Source organism: Perognathus longimembris, chromosome 12, assembly GCF_023159225.1.
Source record: "Perognathus longimembris pacificus isolate PPM17 chromosome 12, ASM2315922v1, whole genome shotgun sequence".
NCBI classification, from domain to species: domain Eukaryota; kingdom Metazoa; phylum Chordata; class Mammalia; order Rodentia; family Heteromyidae; genus Perognathus; species Perognathus longimembris.
This window is the reverse complement of record NC_063172.1, coordinates 53,736,783-53,757,289: the sequence shown is the minus strand read 5'-3', so window position 1 is coordinate 53,757,289 and position 20,507 is coordinate 53,736,783. Positions and strand designations below refer to the sequence as shown.

The window sequence follows — 20,507 nt, the reverse complement described above, 5'->3', positions numbered from 1 at the left end:
TCCTAGATCACTCCTGCTGGTTAATGAGAGAATCCAGTGTGCCTTTAAAGCGAATTGGTTTCCTCATTGTTTTTTGACTTTGAATTCCCATTCCTGATGAAAAGGCATGATGCTTCAGACCAAAGGTTCTAAAGATGTTCCTCCAAGAATTTGCTATGGAGTAGGAATTTCACACTAGCAACAATATGGGGTGCAGTATGGGGTGCAGAAAATATTATCTCAGTCTCAAGTGCATCACTTTTCTAATGTTAGCTTCTAGCAACTAGTGTAGAATATAAATTTCTCTCTTATTTGTTTGTTTATTTATTGAGTCTGTGGCCTTTCCACAGAGCCCCAAAAGATCTTACACCACTGCCTGGACGTAACTGGGGGTAATGCAGTATGTGGGGCAATGAACTCATGTTGAAGTATTGAATGATTGAAGGCTCAGCAAATCAAACTTAGCTTTCTTTACCAGTCCCATATGTAGGAAAGAAATTGGACTATACTATTTGAATGTGTGACTTGAAAGACAGAAGTATATTAAAGACAGTTACCTCACAAATGCTTCAGTTAACCAGCCCTGTGGATTTTCATTATATGGAGTTGTATCTAACAGTTGCAATTGGAAAGCTTCATTCAGTGATGATTCCATATGTACTAATGTGACATTTTCTACTAAACATGAAATCAATAGTTTGAAAGGAAAGAAACAAGCTTACAATTGCTGATTGAACTAATAGAATCTTCTTAGTAAAGTTATTCATTAGCCATTCCAAAAAATGGATCGTTATGTTTTCTTTTTATGTCAATTCTTACTCTAATTTGCTCTAAGTATTTAAAGCCTATGTACTATTAGTTTATTTCTTATACTTCCAACTGAGATAGAAGCAATTAGTTCTCAGTACAATGCTAATATGCTTGAGGTTTCAAGCCCTGCCAACTTCTTCAGAAAGCAAAGGAGCTCAGTGTTCTTCCTCAGTCATTTTCTGGGCTGTTCATGGATGACAATCTTTTCATAATCTATACATGGCTTAAGTCCAGAAATAAAATATAGAGTAACACCGTAGCTGTGGGCATTGGAAAAAACAACAACACAATGTTCATTTATGGGCAGCTTTGGTTAAAGATATTTCTAGTTTTCCTTGGGATGTAAATCATTGGGTGACAAGAAACCATGGCTAAAAATTGGATTTATGGATTCAGTTGAGAGAGCGTTCCAGTTCAGAACATTTTGAGAATTATGTAATTTTAAAGTTGGTACAAATGCTTTGACATAAAGTTAAATATAACTTTTACTATGTATGTAGCAGGTAAACATGTTTCTGAAGTTGATTTTAAATAAAAAGAGATGGGTATACCTGCATACAAATAAGAATTATGGGATGTGTTCTCTCATGAAAATATAGTGGATTTTAGAATATGGAGAATCTAATGACTTCCCAGTTTTGTGTAGTTTTCATGAAGGACTTATTCTGATTTTTATTTAGAAGTTTTTTTAGCTTGATGTAGTAATCAAATGTCAAGTTTGGGTCTGGGAGTGTAGCTCAGTGGTAGAGAACTTGGCTAATGTGCTTGAGGACCTTGTTTCATTACCTAGTACCCCCCCACCTCCCCCCCCTACCCCTCACACCTCACCCACTCAAACACTCAAAGAGAGAGAGAGACAGAGACATGGGGAGGGGGCTCCATGCTTGTATAAAGTTGTGAAAAGTCTGAGATTGTTCAAAGAAGGGAGAAGGTAGTCATATTGTTGTACAAACTAAGATTCTTACTGATAGCATAATTGCACTAGCTACTCAAGTATGCTTTCTTGACCTGCATTCTCTAGTCTATCTGAGCTCTCTGCCTATTAGGCTAAGTCACCAGGCACAGGCCAGAGCACACAAATGCTGGCCTCCTATCCATCTCCCTCACTGCTTCCCAGTTTGAATCTCCTTTCAGCAACTCTGACCCTATTGCCATGTCTAGCTTGAAATTGTTGTAGGGAGTACAGCTGACCCCATCTTGATTAGGGAAACATGGTAGGAAACGTTGGGGGCAGTAGATTAGGTCAACCTGACCCCAAAATTCTGCTTCTGTAAATGGCTTGCTTAACTTGTTTGTTGCTTGCTCTACCCACTGTGTCAATCTCCTACATCTGTGCCACGCTTGCTTAAGTTGTTGCTTGCTCTACCCCCTGTGCCAACCCCCTACATCTGTGCTTGCTTTTACCTTTATAAACCCCAATTTGAGGACTTCTCGAGGTCACAGTGTTAGCTCCCGAGTCTGCTCTGCGGCCCTGGCTGGTCAGTTCGCTTTATGCTTCCTCAATAAATCCATCTTTTTGCTTGAGACTGTCTCTGAGTGGTGGACTCTTGGAGGGATGGGGAATCCCCTTCTCCAAACCCCATAACATTTCTAACCCCATAACATTGGTTCCCTGACTGGGAAGAGTCCTTAACCACCTTCTTTTTTTGGGGGAAGACAGCCGGGCGAAGAAAAGAAACCTCTGGAGGTGTAGGTGTGTGTGTCTGAGCTTGGTCGATCAGAGTGTTTAAGTATTGGAAAAGTGTACTATTTGTGGGCCTGAAGAGAGAAGCTGGACATAGGAGCTCTCTAAGGCCGAGGTGGTAATGGGACGCCTTGACCCCCTTCAGAAGGTCCTCATCGTGAAGGATGTGTGTGTTGATCTTGTTCCTCATTCTGTGTAGGGTTGTGTCTGTGTCTGTTCTTGATTCTACTTTTGCTCGCTATTGTGATTGGACACATTTTATAGGAAGACATGGGACAAGTGGCGTCCGCTGAGGCACTTCCCCTAGACCTAGTCTTACAACATTTTAAAGGTTTTGAAAAGAAAAAAAGCAAATTTATCTGTTGATTGTGTCTTCTCAGGAAAACGGACTGCTTTCCGCGGGCTTACACGGCCCACCCGAGGGGTGGCCCTTGGTCCTGAAAAAAACTTCAATCACAGATTTGGCCTTGAAATCATGGCCATGGCTTCCTAAACAGCTAAAAGCCATTCTGCCTCCCCTGCCTCCCTTCTCGGAACCTGCTTGTTAGAAACTTTTTCTGACTAATCAACCCACCTGGGCTGAGGTTCAGCAACTCTTAGACGTTCTCTTCACCACTGAAGAGAAAGGCCAGATTCTCCAGGAAGCCAAAAAGCTGCTCCTGGGACACAGCAGCAGGCTATCAGAAAAGCCCCTTGAGCCAGAGGAAGCCCTCACCTCAGATTCTGGACTGGGACTCGCCATTAGGGAGTGGCTCCAGACTCTTCTGGGAGGTCTTTCCAAGCCACTGGAAAGTGCCCAATCAATTTGTCTAAGAACAGAAGGAAGGGGGGCTTTGAGCTGTGTGAGAGGTGCCAGGAGGAGGAAAGAGGAAGTAAACAGGAGACCTGCTTGCGGGTCACTGAAGGACTCCTTAAAGCATTTCAGGATCTCGGCATGCGGTTGTGTTGGGCTCACTCAAGGTGGGAGAGGCGCCATCTCAGCAGGCTTGTTCTGGGTTTGTCTTAGTCTTGAGTCTCTTGTAGTCAGTCTTTTGTCTCTATATGGAAAATCAGAGCCAGCTTTGTGCTGTGTCCCCTTCTGCAATGAGGCAGTTGGGAGTGTGCAGGCAGCTGAGGACATTGTACTAAAAACTAGCTAAAGTTAAAGTTAACAAATTCAACCTGAAGTGCTCTTGGCTAAAATTGGCCTAAGATAGGCCACCTGGTAGGCTAAGCTCAGCCTCAGGAAACTGCCCTTCTTCCAACTGAAGGTACTTAAAGGGTCAATTGATAACTAAAATTCTCTAGTAAATTGGGCTAAAGACTAGTCAAGTACTAGGTGGGCTGAGTCTTAGTCCAGGGAAACCCAATCCTGCTTTCTCCAGCTGAAATGTATTTGAAGCTAAAATGCCTTGCTAACACTAGCAAGCCCTGGAAAAATAGGGCCTGGTAAAGTGCTTTATTAAAAAGCTTTATCTTGATCACCCGCAAGTGTAAGATTGGCAAATATATTTCTTCCCAATCAAAATATATGGCGTAATGTTCAATTTTGTGCTCTTTAAGATCTTATTGCACAAGTGTTTGTGTGTGTGTGTGTGTGTGTGTGTGAATATGTTCAAGATTAAAACTGTCAGCATGATGTAAAAATGGGTGAGTTTAAGTTTAAACTCAAAAGGTCAAGTTTGGGTGTTCTTGAAGTCTAAAGGGATATTGCATTGTCTTAAACAGAAACAACAGTTAAAAATATTTCTCTAATTTGTGGTTGAAAAACTTGGTATCTTAATGCATAGGCTGTTTGCATTGTCATCCATCTATTTGGCTTAGCAAAAGGCATTAGGAACTTAATTTATTTCCACTGTTAAAAGTTTGGGACTAAATGTTAGAAATTTGGATATTAATGTTTGATTATCAGTGTTAAAGAACTGCTTGGGTTTCTCATTCAGAGATCAATAGGAAAGGACAGGAAAAACCTGGGGCAGGCCTGTGAGCCTATTCTCAGGAGTGAGGGGTGATCTGGCAAGGGTGTAGTTTAGCCACTCCATGCATGGTGGCACAGGCCCTGGGGGGGAGTCAGTGCGTGGTAGGACAGGCCCTGGGGGGAGTCCATGATGGGACAGGCCCTAGGAGAAGTCCAGGCATGATGGAAGAGGATACGCTGGCACCAAGGTAGTTCATCAAGCTCTAAGGAGTGGGATGAGTATATGCCCGTTCTGTAGGACAGGCCATTGGAAGCCTTTATCCTGTCTTTTGTTTTCAGATGAACACTGGAAACCTGATAGTAAAAATGAATGATTCGATTGGTATTTCTAAAACTGCCCCTTGGGAGATATTAAGAATTGGGAAGTCTTAAAAAGGTTTATTTGTATGATGTAACTTGATTTCTGTATGATTTTGCAGTTTGCATGTATTGAAAAAGTGAAGATGCTCAGTCCAGATTCTTGTGTTTGTAACTGTGATGTTTACAAGTCTTGAGTTAAGGAAAACCACAATTGAGTTCAGATATTTCAGCAGTAATTCAGTCTGAAGAAAAAAAATGGCTCTTTTAAAACAAGCAGCCTGCAGCAATGGGTACCTGTCTAGGCTTCAGAGATCTTCAAATGCAGGTGAAAGCTAAAGTGTAAGTGTTAAAGCAGAGGTTAGTAGAAGGCTTTAGAAATCAAGAATGCATTTCTAGATATAAAATTTGGAAGTAAAACTGGTCCTAAATGTTTCAAATTGGATAAAGGAAAAATTAGGGCTACCAAGATGATTGTTTAATTGCTACTTCAGTTTGCCTTGAAAGTTTTCTGTATAAATTGCAGACAGGCCCACAGAGGACAGATGATTCCTACAAGTTTGTCAATGCATCTTTGACCCTTAAGTTCCAGTTAAGAGCATACTTAAAAAACCACTTCTATGTGGACCACCTTGTTGCTTTTAATTGGAGTAAAGTTGTCTTTTGTAAGACTCATTAATCTGAAATCTGCGGTTCAAAGCCAGCCCATGCAGAGAAAGGTCCCTATGAGAGTCTTCTTCTCTAATCAGCCAGCAGAGTGCTGAGAACAGAGTTGTTGAGGCTCAAAGTGGCAGAATGCTAGCCTTGAGCTGGAAAGCTGAGTGACAGCACCCAAGACCTGAGTTCCAAGTCCAGCGACCATAAAAAGTCACTCCTGGGACAAAAGTGATGGAGCATCCAGAGACAGTAAGCCACTGCTTGGACGGCAGAGATGGTGTCAGATCTTAAAGAGTCACTCGTTTTTGGCCTTTCAAAAGTTAATCAGAGCCAAGAGGTACTATAAAAATAGTTTGTAAGCATGCCTTTCTAATGCCCTTCTGGTGCCCATGTCTGTCTACTTTGTAACTGGGCAGGGGCTTGTCAGTCATCTGTTAGAGTGGGTAGTAAAGCTGAGTTTGTCAAATGGGGGTATAGTTTAAAATCCCAACCCCCTGCATCTGCTCAAAGCCCTAAATGAGTGATTTTTGAGCTGGCATATCTGTTCAGGAAAGGAAGCTTGTGAACTTGAGGTCATGTCTTTATTGAGGTCTAAGGCCTGCAAAGATAATTTAGGCATTCAGAGATCAGTTTCCCCAGCCAGCCAGGAAAATGCTCCTGCAAACCAGAGTGCTAAAAGACTGCAATATTGTAGTCCAAGAAGAGGTCTGTGCAGTTAAAAGTTAACTGTTCTATGTTATTTCCAGTCTGGAGTAAAGCTCCTAATGGACATCTGATACTGGCAACCCCTTGGCAAAGTAGGCTAAGTAAGGTTATATGTTCCTGGCTAGGTAGCATCAGCGTCCCTGAGTCAGTCTGAAGTTACAGAATGGATGATTTTCGCCCATCAGCTCCCCTTTAAGATCAAGGTACCAGAGTCATTTTTGGCAAGATGAGGCAGGATGACTTAGAGGCATGGAAAACACTGGTAACAAATGTACAAGAGTGGAGACTTCCACTTGTGAGAGTCTATGCAGAAAGTTGCAGTGTATCCAGAAAAGTTGCAGGCAACTCAGCAGAAGGTGTGACAGTCTATTGGAGCCACTGGGAGCCACTGCCTCTGCCCATTCCATTTGGATTAAGATCAAGGACAGCCTGACAGTCATTGAAGTATCTACATTTTCACCCTGAGCACCTCTACCATGGTGAAAGCAGATGGAACTCCATCATAAACAGCTGATTCCTGCCGGAAGGCTACTTTGGATCTGCTGAAGCTGAGATTTTGGGGGTTCATTTTTTCTGTGGTAACCTCCCCACTCCTCTGAGTTGACAGACTTATTCTAAGAAAATTGGATAAAGCATGTGTGGCTGGCTAGAGAGTCACTCCCAGGGGATGCCTAGGGTGGAAGGTGTATCCAAGTGTATTAGGGTGAGTCCAGATTAGGGTGTGATCTAAGACAAGGGAGGGAGGTAACTGCCTCCAGGTGTGCCAGTTACCTAGGTAACTGGATGGAGATTTAAACAGTTGAGAGCACTTTAAACAGGTGGAGCACTCTGGGGGCTGGACCTCAGTGATATCACTGGCCAACTTTTGGCACTTAAAGGTACAGGAAACTGGATTCACCCTTGTGTAATGCATTTTCAGTTGTACAAAGAATTGGGGACATAAAACTGATCCTATGCATCCAGTACACACCCCTCAATGTTAACGAAATAAGTCAAGGGATTGACTGGGCTGAAAGAAAAGGGGGGCGGGTAGTAAGGGAGTACAGCTGACTCCATCTTGGTTAGGGAAACATAGTAGGAAATGTTGGGGGCAGTAGATTAAGTCAACCTGATCACAAAATTGTGCTTCTGTAAATGGCTTGCTTAACTTGCTTGTTCCTTGCTCTTCCCCCTGTGCCAACCCTTTACATCTGTGCCACACTTTTACCTTTATAATCCCCAATTTGAGGACTGCTTGGGGTCATGGTGGCAGCTCTCAATAATGCACTGTGTCCCTGGCTGGTCATCCTGCTTTTCACTGTCGCAGTTTCAGCTCCCGAGTCTGTGCTGCATCCCTGGCCGGTCAATTTGCTTTTTGCTTCCCCAATAAATCCATCTTTTTGCTTGAGACTGTCTGAGTGGTGGACTCTTAGAGGGATGAGGATTCCCCTCTCTCAAACCCCATAATGTAACATTTCTAACCCCGTAACAAAATCACACCACCACATGGACAGGAGTTAGCTCTGAGTATTGTTTGCATTCCAGGCTCTTTTATCCTACTTAATCACTTGTTAATTTCTTCGTGTCCAGGTCTTTACTGTACCTGAGAGTTAAAAGTCCTGTTGAGCTCACTGACAGTGGCTCTGTAATCCTAGCTACTCTAGGGGCTGAGATTGGCCCAGGCAAACAAATCCAAGAGACCATTACCTGTAATTAACTAGCAAAAGGCCAGAAGTGGAGGTGTGGCTCAAGTGGTATAACACCCACCTTGAGTGAAAAAGCCAAGCAAGATTGTTAGGCCCTGACTTCAAGCCCCAGTCTTAGCACAAAGAAAATGTAATAAAGCTAATTAAAGAGTCCTGTTCAATGTGACCATACATCGTCTATCTCATGCCTATATAAAATCGATTATCTTTGCATTAAAAACTACAGAGTTTGGGGGAAAGGTGAATGAATCTACAAAAGGTAGGCATAAACACTTCCTGCTGATCCTTTGAATCGATTCTGTACATCTTCCCATTTATATACTGCTTTCACAGATAAACCTTCCCTGAGGCCAAGATAGGGATGGACTGAAACATTTACTCCTTTTGAATTTTTTGTCTTTATAGTCTGGCTTTTGTGTATTCTATCTTACTTCTTAGGGATCCCATAGTGTACAGTTAGGTCAGGTTATTTCTTAACTTTGTCTTACACAATCTGGCTTGTAGTCTTTATTTCTCTTCAGCATATTTCTTCCCTCCACAGAGTCTAACTTTGTTGCTCTCTTTTCTTCACTGCACGAGTGCTGACATTTCCTCATTATGCTGCCTTTGTCTGAAATACTTTCTACATTTTTTTCCATTCTAGAAGTTTTAGTAGACATATAAATTGTGAGTAACTTCCCACTTGGGAGATTTTTATGGAAATGGTCTCAGGAGGAGTCATCTGACTTGATGAATATTGTCCATTGACACAAAGTCATAAAATTATAGTGCATGAAGGAAATGTAAGATCATGCAGTTATTCCCTTGGTTTTAAATTGAAGTGAAGTCTTTTATCAAGTATCCTGGCTAGGATACTATTCAGGTTCAGGTTATTCATATATATATATAATAAATATTGTGTAGTAGGGAACGGGGCACTTCTCTCTTCTTGTGCTTTTCTAACTTTTCTTCTCAAGCACTCTGGCTGTGAGAGTAGGCTACCCTTTCTCCATTCTTTGTATCTCTCCCTTCTCCTTCCCCTTCCTTAGGGTAAGAGGAGAGGGACTGATGGATGAGTGGTACTTTTAGCCCCCCTGGCTCTACAGTGACCTACAGATAAGGCCACATAGTCACTCCCTGTGTCATCTGTCCTTCACTTCCAGAAACTTCCAACTAGACAACTAGGTTAGGACATAGTTTTGGGGGATGTGAGCTAGCCCCAGGGAGGTCTTTTTGTATCTGAGCTTGAGAAGGAGAATTCCATGACATTTATTCAGAAGCACTGATTAGAAGACTCTAAGTTCTCAGAGTCAGCCTGCCAATTCTGGAAGGATATTTAAAGTTGAAATACTACTTTTAGGCCATTGAGATCCATTGTCCAATTGGTATTGAGGCCATGCCACATTACAATAAAAAAATGAGCTTCTTCAGTTTAATAACATTTGAGTGACCCAAAGGGGTATTTTAACCAAGTTTGAGTTTTATTATTACAGATTTAATCCTCTGTGGCATTTACAGTCAGACCCACTAAGGAATAATAACTTCTAAAGTATTTATTGGTCAAACTTTTATTTTTAACAAGTTCCAGGTAGGCTCTACTTGAAAATTATTTCTGTTGATCTCCTTGTTGCTTTAATTGGGAATAGAAAGGGACTACTGGCAAAAACTCTCATTTGGTATGTCATGAGTTCCCCCTCCAACATGAGACATACCATCAGTCAACTAGGACATGCCATCCCAGCAATGAGCAATACAAACTGGCACATGCTATCCCAGCAATAAGCAAGAAAACCAAATGCACCATCACCCCAGCAAGAAGAAACCTTCAAGACCCACCAGGACAGAGCTAGTCCTGGTGATGAGGGTCCACCCAGAGGCAGTTGGGAAAATCTGCGCAGATAAGTGGGGTGGTGTCAGATTCTAAATGGAGTCACTTTGTACTTGTTCTTTCAAAATTAATAGGAGCCAGGAGGTCAAAGGAAAATAGTTCATAAGCATACTTATCTAATGCCTGTACCTGTCTGTCTTTTAACTGGGCAGGAACTTGTATCTATTAGCTGCTATTTCTTTTTGTCAGGGGTCTTCCATCCATATTCTATATTCCAGACAGCTATAGTCCAGGAAATGAGTGAGACATCCCATGGGGCCCTTAACCAGTCCAATCCAACCCCAGTTTCTGACTGGCTGTTTTTAACCAGTCACCATTGTGGAAGCACAGGTAACTGCAACGAAGACAGGGCACGGGGGATGTGGTTCTTTGAGAAGACACGTGCTTTATTTTTGGGATGTGAGGGTTATATAGAGTTAGAGATCAATTCATAAATCCAGGAGCAAAACAGAACGATTTGCCACTCCATTCATACCATGGATATCATCACAACAAAATATCAGATTAGCAAAGGTAAAGCTCTAATTAGCTTCCGCAAAGCTCAATTGTCTTGACAATAGAATTCCCTAATACTGTGAAATGTTGTGCAGACCCATAAAAGCCCTTCTCCAGAGTAGTTGGGCAAACAATACAACCCAGGGACTTTCTATTCAGGGAAGGAGAATCTCATGACAAGTGGCTACCTTTGGCCAACAAACACAGGAAACTCCTTAGTGGGAGTTTTCTCCCACTGGCTTTCTGGTGTTCCAGGAAAGGGCGTCAGAATTCCGTGCTGAGGCTAAGTCCCCCACTGGTCAGAGGAATGTCATCCTTCCACACACCATGCTCTCACCTACACAGTCACCAGATATTAATCAGTCAGGAGTATTTAGGGATATGATCCTCCAACACTAGGATTGTCTGGAAAGGAGACAGGAATTGGCCAACTCATCTATCTTTTCCTTTTCTTCCCTGAACAGATAGCTGCCCTTTCTTCTGCCATTTATAGGCCCTCCAATAATGTTTTTTTTTTCTTTTGATTTTTTATTATTTGGCTCCTGCCTTGCTTCTTTCAGATTTCATCCAAAGATCCATACACACGTCCACCACCAAGGAACTCTTAGTGCTGCCTTCTCCCTGAATGGTTGCCATCTCTGCTTTCTACCCCAAAAACCAATGCCTGTGACCAGGAGGTAGCAGCTGGAGAATATTTCACCCACCCTCTGCCTCTCACTTTTATACCTATACATAAAAATGGTGGTAATCTAAGGTCTCAGATTCAGCTTGCTAATTCTGAAAGGTCCTCACTATGTCCCCACCTGTTTACTGTTTCCCTGGTGCTATACTGCTTCCCTGGTGTGATGTACAAATTTGTGCTCCAGTTAACAGTCTCATTATACTTCTTGGAATGAGACTCTCCTCTCAATTCCCAGAGTCCACATAACACCTCCTTCTTGTAACTGACTCTCTCCCTGAATTCCCATGGTGCATGTAATGGCACTCATGTGACTGCCCCCTAAAATTTTGTTTCAATTCCTCCCACACCTGCCCACTGCTGCTTCAGTCCCTACTTGGATGGACAGAACTTCCCAGCAGGTCTGTCCCCTAATAAAGTTGAATCTGTATCAGCCACTCATTTCTTGTTTCTTACAAAGACAAATAACAAACTCAGTGTGGTATGGAAGGGGGTACTACAGAGTATTTAACTTCCCCTTCATTCTAAACTACTCAGATGACCCCAATCATCCACAGAGTCCTGCATGTGGAGTTGTAGAATGTGGTTATACATTTCCTGCTTCTCAGTTGGCCATTAGCTCCTGGGTGTGTAGGGCAGGAATTCATACATCACACCAAGAAAACAGTACAACACCAGGGAAATAGTAACTTAACAGATTTTTGTAAACAGGTAGGGTCACAGGGTGAGGACCTTTCACAACACTACACAGAAAGGATTGTGGAACTTGGGCAAAGTATCTCAGCCCTAATTTCTGTGAAAAGTTCTAAACGACTTGGAATTCCTCAGCGTTTCAAGTGTTTATTTTCAATCAAACACTATGGATCTCTCTCTCTTTCAGTGTGTGTGTGTGTGTGTGTGTGTGTGTGTGTGTGTGTGTGTGTGTGTGTGTGTATGTGTGTATGCTGGCACTGGGGATTGAACTCACAGCCATACTCTTGCTCTCACCTGGCTTTCTTTCCTCAAGGTCTCACTTTTTTGCTTGGCTTTATTGCTCTACCACTTGAGCCACATCTCTACTACAAAGTTTTTATTGGTTAGAGATAAGAATCTCATGGACTTTTCTATCTTCATTCCAACTACAATATTCAGATCTCAGCCTCTTGAGTAGCTGTGATTACAGACATGAGCCACCAGCACTCACTTCAATGGATATCTTTTAGTATCAAGAAGGTTCTAGGTGGTTTCATATTTTGCCTGCAACCTTTAACAACCCAGAAATGAGGTATAATGAACCCTACTCCCACATAGTGAGTGAGAAGTTAAGCAAAAAGATAGCTATAGGGCTTCTTGTGCCTCTATCTGGCCTTCCACAGGGCTGTGGGTCCCATGCCTGCATTTTCCCTTAGTTTTATTTGTACACCACACTGCACTATCTGTTCCTTCATTCAGTCCTCATTTGTTCTCTTTCCTAGACCAATCCAGCAGCCTCAGTGCTGGCTCATTCCCTATCCTGTTCTACTGAGTTACTTGAGGCCAGACTGTGTGTAACAATTCTTACAAAAAGCTTTAATTTCTTTATTTCTTAAAAGCAACCAACCACTATCCCTTTAAGAAACCCCATGTAATTATGGTATGTCCTGTGCCTTTCAGGGCTCTCTTTCCCCTTTTGTCCTATTTACATTTGCACAAAGACCTCTCCTCTTCCTGTCCATTTACTTCAAGTTTAGTGAAGGTAGACCCTGCTCTGCTTTCAGCTGCAGTTTTGAAGTCCTCTCTATCCTTCAAGGATCATCACCAACACCTATTTCTTCACAGGTATTTTATGTTCTTTTTTCTTCTTTTTCTACTTCATTGAGTTTTTCAGCACTTGGTGTTTCTTATATAGAATTGATCTTGTTTTGGGTAATGACGTTATGCATTCTTTAAGCTAAGAACCTCTGTCTTCCAGCACCCAATGCAACACTTTCTATGAGCTATCACTCAGTACAATGATCTTCTTACAGGATAAAAAGAAAAAGACTCAGAAGAAGAACAGGATATTTTGTAGTCTAGAATCTCAGTCACTCACAATTCTGGCCTTTACTCCACCAATCAGCTGGGTCCCATCTTCACACTGGTCCTTGTCATATATTGTGGCTACTGTAATGCTAGCATCTTAAAAAATAAAATGTTACCTGATCAAAAAACATCCTATACTTCCCTACATCATGGCTCAGCTTCCTTCATATATCAGTCCAGTTTTATCACAAACCTATTCTTTCCAGATTTAATTGAATATCTTCTGTAGTTTGGATATGAGATGTCTCCTAAATGTCAGTGTGTTATAAAGACTTGTTTTCTAGCTTGTTGTTAATATGTTGATGGAAACCTTTAAGCAATGATGTCTAGTGAAAGATTTGTAGATCACTGAGAGAATATCATTGAAATGAATTATGGGATTGATGTCCTTCTCTCCATTTTCCCTACTACTCTAGCCAAGTGGTAAACTTCCTTCTTCTTCCCACCTCCCACCCCATGATGGGCTGTAACACAATAGGCTCAAGAGTAACAGGGACAACCAATCAGGCCAAAATTAATCTTTTTAAGTTGATTGGCTTGTTACAGTTACAGAAAGCTGCCCGATACAGAATAAGCAGTTGCCCTCCATTTCCATGGATCCTGCATCCATGGATTAAAATAAAAATGGATAAAAATACTAGATATTGGGCTGGGGATATGGCCTAATGGCAAGAGTGCCTGCCTCGTATACATGAGGCCCTGGGTTCGATTCCCCAGCACCACATATACAGAAAACGGCCAGAAGTGGTGCTGTGGCTTAAGTGGCAGAGTGCTAGCTTTGAGCAAAAAGAAGCCAGGGACAGTGCTCAGGCCCTGAGTCCAAGGCCCAGGACTGGCCAAAAAAAAAATACTAGATATGTAGAGACATTTTTCCTGTCAGCATTCTTTAAATAATACAGAATAACAATCTTTTTACCATTTATTCTGTATATGTAGTGTGGGGTTGGTTTTATCTATAAGAAGATATATGATAAATTCAACTATAACATTTTCTAAGGGGAATCTTGGAACCAATTCTGCATATACACCAAATGTTCAGCTGTGACTATATTCCCTTACGTTTCCTATTCTACACTTTTCTTTTCCTTTGAACTCAAATATGAATTAATCTCCACTTTTTTTCAATTTCTCCTTTCTACTCAATTGTATTGGAGACAGCCACACAATCCCCCCAAATTTTGAGTCACAAGAAACCCATCTCAAATCTCAGAAAGATCCTGAAATAATTCAGACTATGTTTTAGAACATAGAGTTGCGTATGAAGAGATTTAGGGGAAACGGTACTCCAGAGCTAGTGAGGAGGATTGAGCTAATGAAGAGGGATCATACTCCTGTAAGTCAGTGAAGGGAGGAGGTGGAACTTGGCCACAGCTCAGACATGACAGAGCAAGGACAGCTGCTCACTATGCTGACATTTCCACTGTGTCCCTCTCCCTTGACCAATAGTTCCTATCTTCTTCCTGGGTGATGTAGACTTCTTCTTCTTCTTCTTCTTCTTCTTCTTCTTCTTCTTCTTCTTCTTCTTCTTCTTCTTCTTCTTCTCCTCCTCCTCCTCCTCCTCCTCCTCCTCCTCCTCCTCCTCCTCCTCCTCCTCCTCCTCTTCCTCTTTCTCCTCTTCCTCCTCTTCCTCTTCCTCCTCCTCCTCCTCCTCCTCTTCCTCCTTCTCCTCTTCCTCTAGTATCTTGGAGATTATCTGTAATATTGCAGTAGTTCTGCAGTCTAGGTGATAATGTCAATTTTCAGATTTTGTGTTAGTTTTCATGTAGGCAATAATGTCAATCTTCAGATTTTCTGTTAGTTTCCATGAATGTATTCTGCATATCAAAACTGTCTTGGGAGTTAGATTGTCCCATTAAACCAAATAATTATGATTACTGCCCATGAAAAGGTTGCATTCTGATAGGAAAGGAAAGCATAAAAACTAATAAATGAATGAATTACACAGGATTGTGTAACTGTATGGTAACAATTTAAAAAAATGTATATGTGAGGAGAAAAAAGGAAGGGGTTGAGGAGTGCTAGAATGTGGGAATGTGACTTTGAATATAACTAGGAAGCATCACCGGCTCACTGAGCAGGAGGCACTGAAAGGATTAAGGAGCAACATTGCAATGATGACAGCCATTGCATACAGCACATGTCAAGTGTGTGCCTGATGGCATGCTAGAGGAGCAGCCTGGCTGCTGATATGACTGAAGCATTGGCCAAAGACCTTACGGTTCGGTAGAACAGATCTGGTCTGTGTCTTTGGGATTGGCATACTCTTCATTCTGAGTGAATACTGGAAGGTTTTAAAGAAAGAGGTGACATTACTGATCAGGTAGGTTTTCAAAATTATGAGTCTGATTTCTGAATTTTCTTCATTTAAAATATTATTTGTTTAAAAATAATGTGCTCTCTGTCTCTTTCTCTCTGTGTATCTATAGGTTCCTCATCCATGAATACATGGATTCAACTAACCCTGAAACAAAAATATTTGAAAAAAATGTATGTATACTGAGCAGATAGAGATTTCTTCTTTGACATCATTCCTTACACAGTATACTAGAACAGTTACATACACAAACACATACACACACTCACATATGTGTGTATATCATTTACATTGTGCTAAGTATAAGTAAAGTGTATAATATGTGCACCAATTGCACACAAATACTATTCCATCTACAGATTTGAACATCTACAGATTTGGCTATCTGGCATGAGGGAGATTCCTTGAAACTAGCTTCTTTTGGATACATGACACACAACTGCATTTATGGTACATAGCATTAGGAGCTGGATAACACACACACTACATCTCATCTTTATAGTTTTCTTTTTGTGTGTGTATGTGTGTGTTATGTGTATGTGCATGTTATGTATGTGTGTGAAGAAAATATATCAAGAATATATTTGTTGATAATACCAGTGGCCTGGCACAGATGTAGGCATAAGCATAGTTAGGGTTGTTAATAGGTCAGAGATAGTGGTTCCCTAGATTAGGGAAAAGAAAATAAGAAGTTGGATGGGAATGGATTCTGACTGGCCCAATTTTGAAACCAATCATTTGGATATAGGATATTAGATAAAGCATGACATAAGCAAATAAAAAATATTATTGCTCTCAGCTTAGATGGGGAGGCTGTGGGATACTCAGGACTATAGATTTCTTCACAGTGAGTTTGAGTCTCTTCAGAAAAACTAAGAGAGTGTACTGGTAAGTAATTGGTGGGGTGGGGTCTAGAATATAACACAGTGGTGTGGGATGAACATTGCTAGCTCAGTACCACTGGCACATGAAAGTGTCATTAGCCCTGATACTTGATGACATTGAGTATGGATAAGAAAAGGGGACCTAAGACTCAGTCTGCATCATTCCAATATGCAAAATTATATATTAAAGTTGGGAAAACAGCAAGAAGATGTGAGAAGCAAGACCACCGAGGCAAGAGAGGACTTAAGTGAGTGGTGTTCTGGAAACAAATGTACAGGGATTCCAACTGTGTTAAACATGTTGAAAAGTCAATTAAGGAAAGAATAAACACCAAATTTAGCCATGTTGGTAGTAATTAGCCAAGCTCTTTGTCCTGATTGCTGTAGTAACAAGTTAAAACTCTTCTCTTTTGATTTTGTACATAATCCTTAAATTTCATTGTTGACTTTGTCTTTGACTTCAAGGAGAAAATTAAGGATAAATAGTAAAAGATTCTTTTTTTTTTTTTTTGGCCAGTCCTGGGCCTTGGACTCAGGGCCTGAGCACTGTCCCTGGCTTCTTCCCGCTCAAGGCTAGCACTCCGCCACTTGAGCCACAGCGCCGCTTCTGGCCGTTTTCTGTATATGTGGTGCTGGGGAATTGAACCTAGGGCCTCGTGTATCCGAGGCAGGCACTCTTGCCACTAGGCTATATCCCCAGCCCAGTAAAAGATTCTTGATGGCTTTCCTTGTAATGAAGAGATGGTGATGAACTGATGCTTCTTTCTCTATTCTAGCCTGTTTCCTTGGGGCTTTTTACTTATTTTTATTGTCATCATTATTATTGTCATTTTCGAACTGTTTTTGGTACAGTTTAATCTCTTTGGTCCTCTACAGGTGCTTCCTCAATTTTTTCCGTTGTTCCCTCTACCCCTATTTACCCCTTCCTTCCTTCCTTCCTTCCTTCCTTCCTTCCTTCCTTCCTTCCTTCCTTCCTTCCTTCCTTCCTTCCTCCTTCCCTTTCTCCCTCCATCCTTTCAACCCTCTTTCTTTTCTTTCTCCCTCCTTGTACTTTTCTTCTTTCTGGATTTTTAGAGAAGGGTTTTCCTTCCCATATAGGTCTGTGCCTCACTTTGTCTCACTGTGAGGGTTTTTTTCCCCATCACTGGGACAAGAAATAAGCCACTAGACCTAGTTTTCCTCCATGGAGACTATTCTGCATTGACTGGACTGGAACTACTATCCTCCCAGTCTCAGCCTCCTATGCAACTTGGAATGGCAGGGATATGTCACTATGCCCAGGCATGTGAAAAGGAGATGCATGGACTCTTTTCCCTAGGCTGACCTCCAATATTAATCCTTCTCTTCTCAGCTTCCCAGGTTTCTAGGACTATAGGTTTAAGCCACAAGTGCTGGCTCAAATTTTTGTCTATAAATTCTTTCCTATTTTTCTCTAGCACATTGAGAACTAATTTCTGCTCATTTTGTTTCTTTTCCTTGAACAGTAAAATTGTCCTTCCATTCTTATAGACCTTAGTTGATGCTCCATAGAGCAGCCATTTCACCAACACCTCTACTTAAAAAATAGTCCAGATTCCAACTTGTTTCTAAACCTTGGTACTGTTGACATTTGGGGCTTAGCGATTTTGTGGGGTTCTCTATGCATTGTAGGACACTGAGCAATATCCATGGTGTTTACCCACCAGAGGTAAGAAACAGTGCTACCTCTAGCTGTGACAACTAAAGATGGTTACACTCACTGTTAAATCTTCCCCAGAATAGGAAACCACTGATTTGTGTTGAAAGTATTTGCAAACAGTCGCTGGTATCTGTTCTCTCTCTTGCTAACATCTAATCTTTTGTCTACATTGTTCCTGCAATGTCTGTAAAATGAAAAATGCTTTTAGAAATTCCATTTCTTTCCATCTTGTAATGTATCCTAATATCTCTAAGGTAGTATGCAGATTTTATGTGGAACACCTAGGAAATATGTCACATAGCTCTTGCTTCACACATCTATCTTTCCCAAGCCCTCAGGCAACCATGTGCTATTCAGCTATTTACACTTCAGGGAGAGTCATGTGTTCTACTGCCTCCATGCTTCTTATCTGGTTGCCTTTCCATGATTCAGATCATCTTTTCTCTTTTGCACTTAGGTACATAGAGCTTGTTCATAGACTTTAGTAAGATAATCTTTCTCTGTACAATCTTTCTTTAACTTTATGGATGTTTAGACTTCAATCTGTGGTCCTGTCTTGTTATTTCTTGCCTATAATTATGAGATCTGTCATGCTAGACTGTGTACATTTTGTTTTTGCCACTTTCTTAGAAGGTCTCAACTTCTTAGAAGGTAAAGGATTTCATCTTATAGGTAGTTCGTACTCAATGAACATTTATTAATATTTTTATATACTAAAAAGTCTCAGATGAGAGAAGTGATTTCTAACATGAGCAAGGCACTGAGTATATGATAAAGAAAGTGCTGATAGAACTGAAAATAAGTACAAGAGAAAATACTGAATATTAGACACTATGGAGAGAGGTAGGCTGAAAAACAGAAAATTTGGTTAAAGGATAGTTATAAAGACAAGGAAATCAGGTTGGCAATAGATCTTGGAAAGTTTTAGATAAGAGGAAGATGTTAGCAACCTTTATTAAAGAAATTGTGTTAAGTAGTAGTTTTGTTTCGTTTTTGTTTGTTTGTTTGTTTGTTTTTGCCAGTTCTGGGGCTCAGACTCAGGGCCTGAACACTGTCCCTGGCTTCTTTTTACTCAAGGCTAGCACTCTACCACTTGAGTCACAGCACCACTTCTGGCTTTTTCTATACATGTGGTACTGAGGAATCAAACCCAGGGCTTCATGTATGCAAGGCAAGCACTCTACCACTAGGTCATATTCCCAGCCCAGGTAGTACTTTTTCAGGAGGAGCTATCAGGTGATCCAGTGTAGTTGTGGTTGGAAAGAGAAGATTAGATTTTCATGGAGCATTTATTTATTTAATATTTTGTGATTATTATTTTTATTATTTTAAGTAGTTATACAAAGGAGTTTCAACTCAGCAGGTCAATTTATGAATCCAATGTATCTTGATCAGGATAACCTCTTCCTAGATAGACTCTCTTTTTTAAAATTTTAGTTTAAGTAAAAAGGAGCAGGCCTATGAATTTCAGTAATCCCACCATTCAGGAGGTGGAAGGATGAAGATGAATTAAAGGCCTGCCTGGGATAGACACTGAGACCCTGTCTCAAAAGCAATCAACCAATAAATAAAAATCCAATGAAAAGAATACAGAGTTGAGCCGGCAGCTGGTGGCTCATACCTGTAATCCTAGCTACTCAGGAGGTTGAGATCTGAGGGTTATGGTGGAAGCCAGCCCAGAAAGGAAAGTCTTGGAGACTCATATATCCAATTAACCACAATAAAACTGGAAGTGGTGCTATGGCTCAAGTGGTAGAATGGTAGCCTTGAGCACAAAGTGCAGGGAGAGCTCCCAGGTCCTGAGTTCAAGCCCCACAACTGAAAAAAGAAAAAGAAATACAGAGTGAACTAAGAGAGTTAAAACTTTTCATGGGTTAAACAGGTTGCATGAAAGTTTGTTTTTTTTTTTTTTTTTTGCCAGTCCTGGGCCTTGGACTCAGGGCTTGAGCACTGTCCCTGGCTTCTTCCCGCTCAAGGCTAGCACTCTGCCACCTGAGCCACAGTGCCCCTTCTGGCCGTTTTCCATATATGTGGTGCTGGGGAATCGAACGGAGAGCTTCATGTGTAGGAGGCAAGCACTCTTGCCACTAGGCCATATTCCCAGCCCGCATGTAAGTTTTTGAGATATGTGATTGTTTCATACTTATTCTAATTTATGACTGAAATATTTTCATCATGAGTGAAGCTTGTACAACATGATTTTTAAATAGTTTTAATTCTTCAAAACTAAATGTAATCATTTATATAACAGATTTTAGCACGTACCATTACTGACTTTAGCATACAGAAAAGCTATTCTCTTGAATCTAAAGGATTATGGCAAGTCATTTCTTCTAAAATCAGCAAACTTCTTACTGATTTTGAAACAAAGATCTTCATTCTGGTGCTCACTTTCTAAGTTGTACAAAATTGTCTGGTTTAACAGCTCATTTCTACTAAATACTCTGCAATGAATCTAGAAAAAGAATAGTTGAAGCTCATTTGAATGGTAATAGTGTACCAGGCATGTAGAAATGTTTTGGTGAATGTGGAATCAGATATGGAGATTTCCCAGCCAGCTGTCATTCCCACACTCTTTTTTGAATTCAGTCTCAGGTGTGAAGATTATTGATATCTTCTTTTATTTGTTGACATTTCATTTATTTTCTTTCTAATTAAAAACATTACTTAAGTAAAAACATTATTTAAGCACCATTTATGAATACAATGCACCTTGATCAGTGTCACCTTTCAACATTCTCACCCCCCTTGACCTACCCTTTACCTTACTTTTCTT

General features: G+C 41.0%; 1 long non-coding RNA gene across 1 annotated transcript; it reads left to right on the top strand.

Annotated features, from left to right (window-relative positions):
• Window positions 1–2,258: 2,258 nt before the first annotated feature.
• Window positions 2,259–20,338, top strand: LOC125360831. The gene is made up of 3 exons (XR_007212813.1): window positions 2,259–2,396; window positions 18,693–18,697; window positions 20,327–20,338. It is a non-coding gene; the product is annotated as an uncharacterized LOC125360831 (long non-coding RNA).
• The last annotated feature ends 169 nt before the right edge of the window (window positions 20,339–20,507 follow it).